At 37.8% G+C, this 8,251-nt stretch overlaps 1 pseudogene; it reads left to right on the top strand.

The window, feature by feature from the left end:
- The first annotated feature begins 2,670 nt into the window (after window positions 1–2,670).
- On the top strand, window positions 2,671–3,452 carry LOC101646479 (annotated as a pseudogene).
- Window positions 3,453–8,251: the final 4,799 nt, after the last annotated feature.

The following is an 8,251-nucleotide window of genomic DNA, read 5'->3' as shown; positions in this document are numbered from 1 at the left end:
ATAAACAACTATCCTGAGCATTTCTCATTGTCATTACAACTTGTAACTTCCTTAATAAGCCTTTTAATCAGCAATTTTGTCTGTGTGTTCTGTGTAACCATTGTAAGGTATAACCCTGATAAATAAAAGAAAGAACCTTACAACAAAACAGACATCCATGATGAATTTCTATCCTGTGATCTGCTTGTTAATTCCTATCGCAAGGCTTTGTTTTCCAACTACTGATCCTTCCTATTTCCAATGTTTGTGTTCCAAAATCTCTAGTAATTATTGAATCATTTTGATTGCATGCTTGAGCAATATCAGACTAAAGAAGTTGGAGGATTATTCAATGTATTGTTCATCGTCTTTAATGGTCGGTGTGTACATTTGAATTACAATTGTATAAAGTGGGGTTTTTTGTAAGTATATAGACAGTGACCTATGACATATAGCACTGTACTTCAGGAGAGAGCTTGAAATGGGACACCAATCCTCTTAAATTGTCATTTCCAGCATAGTAAAACATATGCTTGTCTGATTCAAATGTGGCGACATCAATCCATTTCAGATCACCAGTGCCTAAGAGGTCGATCTTCCTGTATTCCGTTGTCTTTTTGACAGCTTCCACCTTTCCTAGAGTCACGGTTTGTACATTCCATATTCCCGTCTGTAATGGATGTTCACAGCTGTTTCTTCTCACTTGGGGTAATACTTCTTCACCAATGAAGGTCCTAAAGGCAGCGCACCCTCCTCCTTGTCAGTAAGGTCAATCCTACTGCGAGCAGGCGCTTACCTCTTCCACTATTGTGTTTTGAGTGCCTTTCAACCTGAGAGTTAATCTCCTGGCACCAATATCAGAAAATGTTCCGCTGCTACTTACAAGGACTTAATAACTATACCCTCATATCACATATTATAATATGTAGCTATACATATTATAATGCTGCTTACAAGGACTTAATAGCTACAACCTCATATTACATATTATAATATGTAGCTATACATATGCTGCTTACAAGGACTTAATTGCTACACCCTCACAGTAGACTACATATTCCTTCTCCATACTCTGTATTTAGCCTGGATTTCTGATAAAAACTTTTCACCATGGGGAACCCTGCTGTTACGGAAATACTGGTGGCCTAACCATCACAACAACACAAAAGCCACCACTGTGTAGGGAGCTGGTGGAGGTGTCTCGGTGAGAGAGAGGATAGCATGCTTTGTCTGGGCTCTGGTTGTTTCATTAAACTTTCAATTTCTTGAGCCTGCATTAAAAGATTAGCATTTTTAGCTTCTTCATAATTCGTTGGTAATATTTAAACATTTTTTCTCTGACAAGTAATTTTAGTTATTTTCTTTATGGTGCTCCGGATAGAGAGAATTAAAGAAACATTCCCTGTTCTCTTATTATTTATGCATCCTTTCTTATTTTTTAATTATTTTAGTCTACTGATGCTATTGTCTGAACTACAGTGGTGCAAGCATTCAATTTAATCCTGGACAAAAACTCTGTACACAATAGAAACATGGTATTTACTTATTAGTTTACTAGCTCAGGAACCTACATCTTTATATCTTTTAAACAGCATTTTCACTAAATATGGATATTTGCTTTCAGCATCGTATATGTACCATTTATTTCACTCTGATGTAATTATTCTTTACCTATTACTTAGCATTACTTTCCTAAAGATAGGCCCTTCTTTTTACTCTACCTTACTTAATTTAAAAACTTCTCACTGTTGTTACTTCAGACTTCCTAGATACAGGGAACACTTTATAGTATCTCCGAATAATTTATTTTATTTTAATGTTTGGAATATATTTAAATAGATATGACTGTTTATCTATTTTAAGTAAACATAGTTGATTAGTTTACATTGTGATAGTTACAGTTTTGTGTCAGTTTGGCTGCACCAGGATACTCAGTGGTTTTGAAGTTAAAGCTCAGTGATTCCCCTGTGATGTGACCTCTCACGTTGTAATCCGCTCATAATGGAATATGCTTTAAGCACCAATCAGTTGTAAAAAGATCAGGATGGAATGTAATCCCTTCAATCTGGTCACAACCTGATGCAATTGGAAGCCAGTTTCATCAAGGGGGTGGCACACTTCCTGTAGGTAAACACTGTCCAAGGTTTTGCTTTTCGCTACACATGGATTCTGCATGTGGATCATGGACTCCCCGTTCTTTGGACTAGAGCCAGCAGCCTGCCATATTGCATGTGGAACCCAGAAGCCATCAGTGACCTGCCTTCTGACCTACCAGCTGACCTGCTTACCTCTTATTCATATTTCCAATTGCAAGCCTATTCTTTTGACCTTGGTTTTCATCCATCAGTCTGTGGGAAGTCAAACTGATTTTTCCACTTCTATAACTGGATGAGTCATTTTCTTGATATAAATGTCTCTGTGTGTGCCTGTAGACACACACACATGCACACACATACACATACATCTACATTTGCATCTCTTAAGAACCCAGCCTACCACATAAATTAATTATCCATTTATTTATTAAATAAATTAATTTATTAAGTCAATGATAAGATTGATTTTCCCCAATAGAACTAAAATTTTGCAGCATAGGTATCTGGGAGCCCCGAGGCATGATGGTTTCGGCATGATTTCCAGAGGCTGCCCAGTCAGACCTCGGCCCTGGGAGCATCAAGAGCATATAAAAAAATGAACACAGCAGCCAGGCTAACTTTTGAACCTGCACGAGGTGGAAGAGGAAAAGGAGAAGGTGATTTGAGCCAACTGTCAAAGCAGTATTCCAGCAGAGACCTATGCTCTCACACAAAGATAAAATACAGACAACCACTCAGGATGCCCCTGAAGAAGTTCGCAACTGCGACTTCAGAAGAGAATTGGAAGAGAGAGAGAGCTGCCGCACGGGAGAAAAACAGAGATCGGCCAACCCCAGAACATGCAACCTCTTCTTCAGTGTCAAAGAAGCCCAGGCTGGACCAGATTCCTGCGGCCAACCTTGATCCTTTCAAGACGAGGAGGACGAAGATGAAGATTTTGAGGAGGAGAGTGATGGTGATGACACGGCAGCGCTCCTTGCAGAACTAGAAACAAATAAAACAGAAAGAGCGGAAGAGCAGGCCAGGGAGGAACAAGAACAAAAGGCGGAAGAAGAGAGCATCCGGATGGCAAACATTCAGACTGGAAACTCCTCCTTCATCTCCCTGGCTCGTCGCAGCTGCAGGCCAACTTCAAAGTTAAGAGAAGGTTCCCACCTTGATAATGATAATGTTGTCTTCAAGAACTGTGCAAAAGGTGTAGGTGATCAGAAGAAAGACAAGAGATTTGTAAATGATACACTGCGATCTGAATTTCACAAAAAGTCCATGGAGAAATGTATTAAGGAGTACAGTTTTATGTGCTCAAAGATTAAAAGTGTAAACTGTGGGGGGGAAAGGGAACTAAAATTTTACAACACCTCCTGGTCCTTCTTCTGAACCAGGTTAAGTGGTAGAAGGAAATATAGACTAGAGGACTCAAGTACATGGAAAAGCCCTCAAATGAAAATTAAATCAACAACAATGAACAGTTCCTAGATTTCCAAGAGCCTCCTCTCCTCTATACTCAACCGAAAAATAAGCTAAAGCTGGGCATTGCCATAGATCCTCTGCTTGCATTTCTCAGGAACTCCCTTTCTCTCTCTTGATTAAAAAAAAATAATAAGGATAACAAAACCAAAAGAAAATACAGGCCCTTTGGAAACTGCAATGTTTATTCCTGAATCAAATCAGACTCACAGCTACCCTATTCTATGCGACATTCTCCTCACCCTGGTCTCTGCATGCTCATGAGTTCTCTACACTGTATCTTACCACCTCTTATGATTTTTTTCAAAAAAGATGTATAAGTATTTTGGTGAAATTATAGAATTATAACTTTAGAGTGTTTTCTATTCCCTACTTGTTAATCACCTACACACATACATATGAAGAAATCATAAGGGACATGTGTAACCAGAAGCTCAAATTTAATAATAATACTTTTTTAAAATCTCACACCATACTACTCTAGCCTGACTTGATAACCCTCGATCTTCATTAGAAATTCATCACAACCATCCTATCTTTTCTTCTTCCTTTTATTAATCTCTTAGCTTTATGCCAGGGGAGGATTTTCTACAGAAAACTGGGCTTAATGAGCTTGCCACCCTCTATGTAGTTAAAAAATAATTTATATAAAATGAACACATCAGATTATTGTTCATTTTATGAAGAAAAAATAAATCACAAGATTACTATATGAGCCCCAAAGGGCTATTTTTCAAACAAGAGTTCAGTACCATTATTTTTCCTGAGAGACATACAAAAATACGATTGTGTTGGCGCTGGGTTATCGTGCCTGGCTGCTACCAAAAGTCAAACTACCATAGTTCAAATCCGCAAGCAGCTCTCAGGGAAAAGATGTGATTGCCTGCTCTCATAAATATTCACAGCTTTGGGAGAATGATGGGACAACTCTACTGTATTCTATAGGTTGCTCTTTGCTCAGATTGACTGGACAACAATGGGATGTTTTTTTTTAGCCTGTGTGTGTGTGTGTCCAATATGTAACTGAAAACTGGAATGAAATGATAGTGTAATTTTTGAAATGCCTTGTGTGGTTTGGCTCCTCTATAGAATTCAACTAAGGCAGCAAACTAAGACAAAAGATGTATCCCATTGTACGGCCTTACAAATAAAAACAACAGAAGGAAGAACATCGGCTAGAACTGACTTGGATTCTGATATTAAATGAGAGAGAATCAAAGGGCTGTCTGACACAATGCTGGTGCTGCACGTTCAAATCTGTAAGTCCAGTAGAAGTCCCTGGCTTTCTACAGTCTTTTGCCCCAAAGTGTGTAAGTCAGGTACGAGGAGAGTGCAGGGTTGAAAGAGAATGTGAACTCCCCCAGAACATTCATTTATACTCTGAAATCATATCATTATCACAAGAAAACTCTCTTTCATAACTGTTGGGTTGGTCATAGTAAATCACATCACAGAATTTGATTGCATCATATTATATTCATGTGATATTACAAAATAGAATATCATGTTATATCAAATGACAGCAAGTAGTCCAGTGTCTCTCCAACCCAATGGGCATCATAACTTAACCCAGCTGACACCAAAAATAAGCCAATTCATCTTTTGATCTCTTGACTACAGCTTCTATGAGCTTTAACTGTGGATTCAAGCAATGCTCGACAACTTCAATCTCTTCTTCATGCATCATGATGTTACCTATTGGTCTAACTGTGAGGATTTTGATCTTTTTTACATTGAGTTGTAATCCATATTGAAGGCTACCATCCTACAACGAGGCTACAATCCCTGTTGTGGGATTGTGGCTGGAAATCAGCTGCGATGCTGATTCCATCAGCAAGTGTTTCAAGTCCTTCGCCATTTCAACAAGCAAGATTGTGTCCCCTGTATTCGGCAGGTTGTTAATATGCCTTCCTCCAAGTCTTCTTCATATAATCTATCTTCTCCAATGATCTGGTCAGCCTACAGATGGAATAAGTATGGTGACAGGATACAACCCGGTTGCACACCATTCCTGATTTTAAGTCACCCTTGTTTCAGAGTTTAAACAAATTAAAAGAGCTAGGCTATCGTCACAACAATCTCAGAACATTTTCTTCTTTCTTGTACTTATTATTAGTTCTGTTTTTCTATTTTTATTGTAACCCTTTCTTTACACAACCATAAATTCCTCGTCCTCACCTATCAGCTACACATACCATGGGTCATAGCAAAAGTTTTCACTAGGCATATTTGATGTACATCCAGATGTTTTTTAAATCACAATTGCTTTATTTTAAGCCCCATAGACTCTCCTCGATTTATCACTTTCTCATCTTTCATCACTTTTTCTCACTCTCAAATTATCCTTAAGTATATATTCCATTGTCCTATTAGGCTTTATTAGGAAATCATAGTAACTCCACTTTCCTTGTGAATTTTCCCCCTATTGCAAGATTATTCCAGTAACCAATTTCATCCCTCAAGACACTTTAAAAAATAGCTGTAATAGTCACATTTTAAAAATTTGCTCCTTGCCACGAGATAGAATATGAGTCAAGGTTCTTTCTTTCTTTCTTTCTTTCTTTCTTTCTTTCTTTCTTTCTTTCTTTCTCAGAGTAAAGTGTTTATACCTTTTTTAGGTATAACCAAACTCACTGACCTTGAGTTAATGCTGACTCATAGGACACAGTGGACTCCCCCTGTGGCTGTCAGATCCTTCCACTCTTCATGGAAGAAGAAAATCTTGACGTTCTGCTGTGGCACAGAGGCCAGCGAGTGTGCGTTGCTGTGCTCATGCTCGGTGGCCCAGTGAGGCTCCATCAAACCACCAGAGCTCCTTTCTGCGGGAAATGGACCATAAATAAAGTGGATGTGTTTAACATGCACACACTGATGAGCTTTTATGGGCTTCAAAAATCCCCTAAAAATAGGATTAAAAGTGAATGGAATTTTTCCAGGAACTTTTGAAGTGCTCTCATCCTAATCTCATAAAAATGGATGGCAAACATTTAATTTTAAATGGTTGTTTTTCAACACTATAGTATCCTTAATTTGACAATTAAAAAAATGTTCTATTCATGTCTGTCAGTTGTTTTCTGAGGTCTTTTCCCTCCATAGGAGAAAGATGAAGCTTTCTACACTCTTTTTCTTTTTTTAAATCATTTTATTAGGGTCTCTTACAGCTCATAACAATTAATGCATCTATCCACTGTGTCAAGTACCTTAGTACATATGTTGCCATCATCATTTTCAAAACATTTTCTTTCTACTTGAGCCTTGGTGTCAGCTCATTTCCCTCCTCCCCCATCCTCTCTCCCTCATGAACCCTTGATAAGTGTTATGTTTTTTTCATGTCTTACACCAACCTGTGTCTCCCTTCATGCATTTTTCTGTTGTCGATCCCCCTGGGAGGGTTTATATGTTGATCACTGTGATCAGTTCCCCCTTTCTCCCCTGATCTTCCCCTTCCCCTCCTGGTATTGCTACTCTTGTTATTTCACAGTAACACTCTCAGAAACACACCGGGGAAGTTCTATCCTGTCCTGTATGGTCACTTTGAAGTCACCTTGACTTCATGGCCATGAGTTTTTTTTGGTTTGGTTTTGTTGGATTTTTTTTAGTTTTGTTTTTTAGAGGAAAATCTTATTTATTTGCTTTTTTTTGTGACTCTGGATGCTGTATCTGGGTTCTGTACCTCAAGTTCTCTCACCATATTACATGCTGATCCTCGATGTAGTCAGCTGCCTTCCTTTGGCCCTATTGTCCTTAGATTCATTCACCTCTGCTGCCACAAATCTCCTGAGCGTGGGTTTATCAGCTTGGAAATTGCTGGTCTGGGAACGTGCATGCTTCTACAAGTGTGTGATCTGTTTTTCAAAGATAAAATTTTTATATATACATACACATATAAGCTTCCTTGCTTTTTCTTTTCTAGAGAATCCAGTCTCAAGCAGTACTTACTCAATTTTGTTTATAATGTAAAATAAAATTTAAAAATAAATTAAAATATGACAAATTCTATGATCATAACAAATTTTATAAAGTAATATTAATATTCATTAGCTCTTTATATTTGTTTCTATTGAATTGATTAACACTCATGGTGACCCTTTAGACCAAATCACCAACATTTTTGGTTACAAACTAAGATTTTTAACCATGACAACACCAGGGCTTCTAACCCCTGATCTTTCTGTAAAAGTATTTTCTCTTCTTATTTTTTATTTTGGTTGTATTATTTGGCCCCATTCTTTTATTAAAATAACATTGTAATATCCACTCTTCTTACAGAACAGAAAAGCAGTCATGTTCTTTCTTTAGCATGTTAAACTGACTGTTAAGAGTTAATTCCAACTTAATATGACCCTGTAAGACAGGGTAGAACTGCCTCTGGGTTTGTGAGATTGTAACTCTTTATGGGATTGTAAAGCTTCATTTTTCTCCTAGAAATCCAACCCATAACCACGACATCACCAGTGGTCCTCATTTTTCACATGAACAGATATAAAACTACAGGAGCCCTGATGACAGATGCTAACACAAGATCGGTTGTTTAAATCTTTCAGTTGATTCTCAAAAGACAGATCAGGGCTTCCACTCCAATGAACATTTGCAACCTTGGAAACCCAAAAGAACAGTTCTACTCTCTCCTATAGGGTCATTGTGAGTCAGAAACATCTCAGCGACAGTAGATTTATATAGTAAATGATAGAAAATTTATTGTAATTATA

This window comes from Echinops telfairi, unplaced genomic scaffold (assembly GCF_000313985.2).
Source record: "Echinops telfairi isolate 266 unplaced genomic scaffold, ASM31398v2 ScPeMD7_7468;HRSCAF=8506_0, whole genome shotgun sequence".
NCBI classification, from domain to species: Eukaryota; Metazoa; Chordata; class Mammalia; order Afrosoricida; family Tenrecidae; genus Echinops; species Echinops telfairi.
This window is presented reverse-complemented; position numbering and strand designations above follow the sequence as displayed.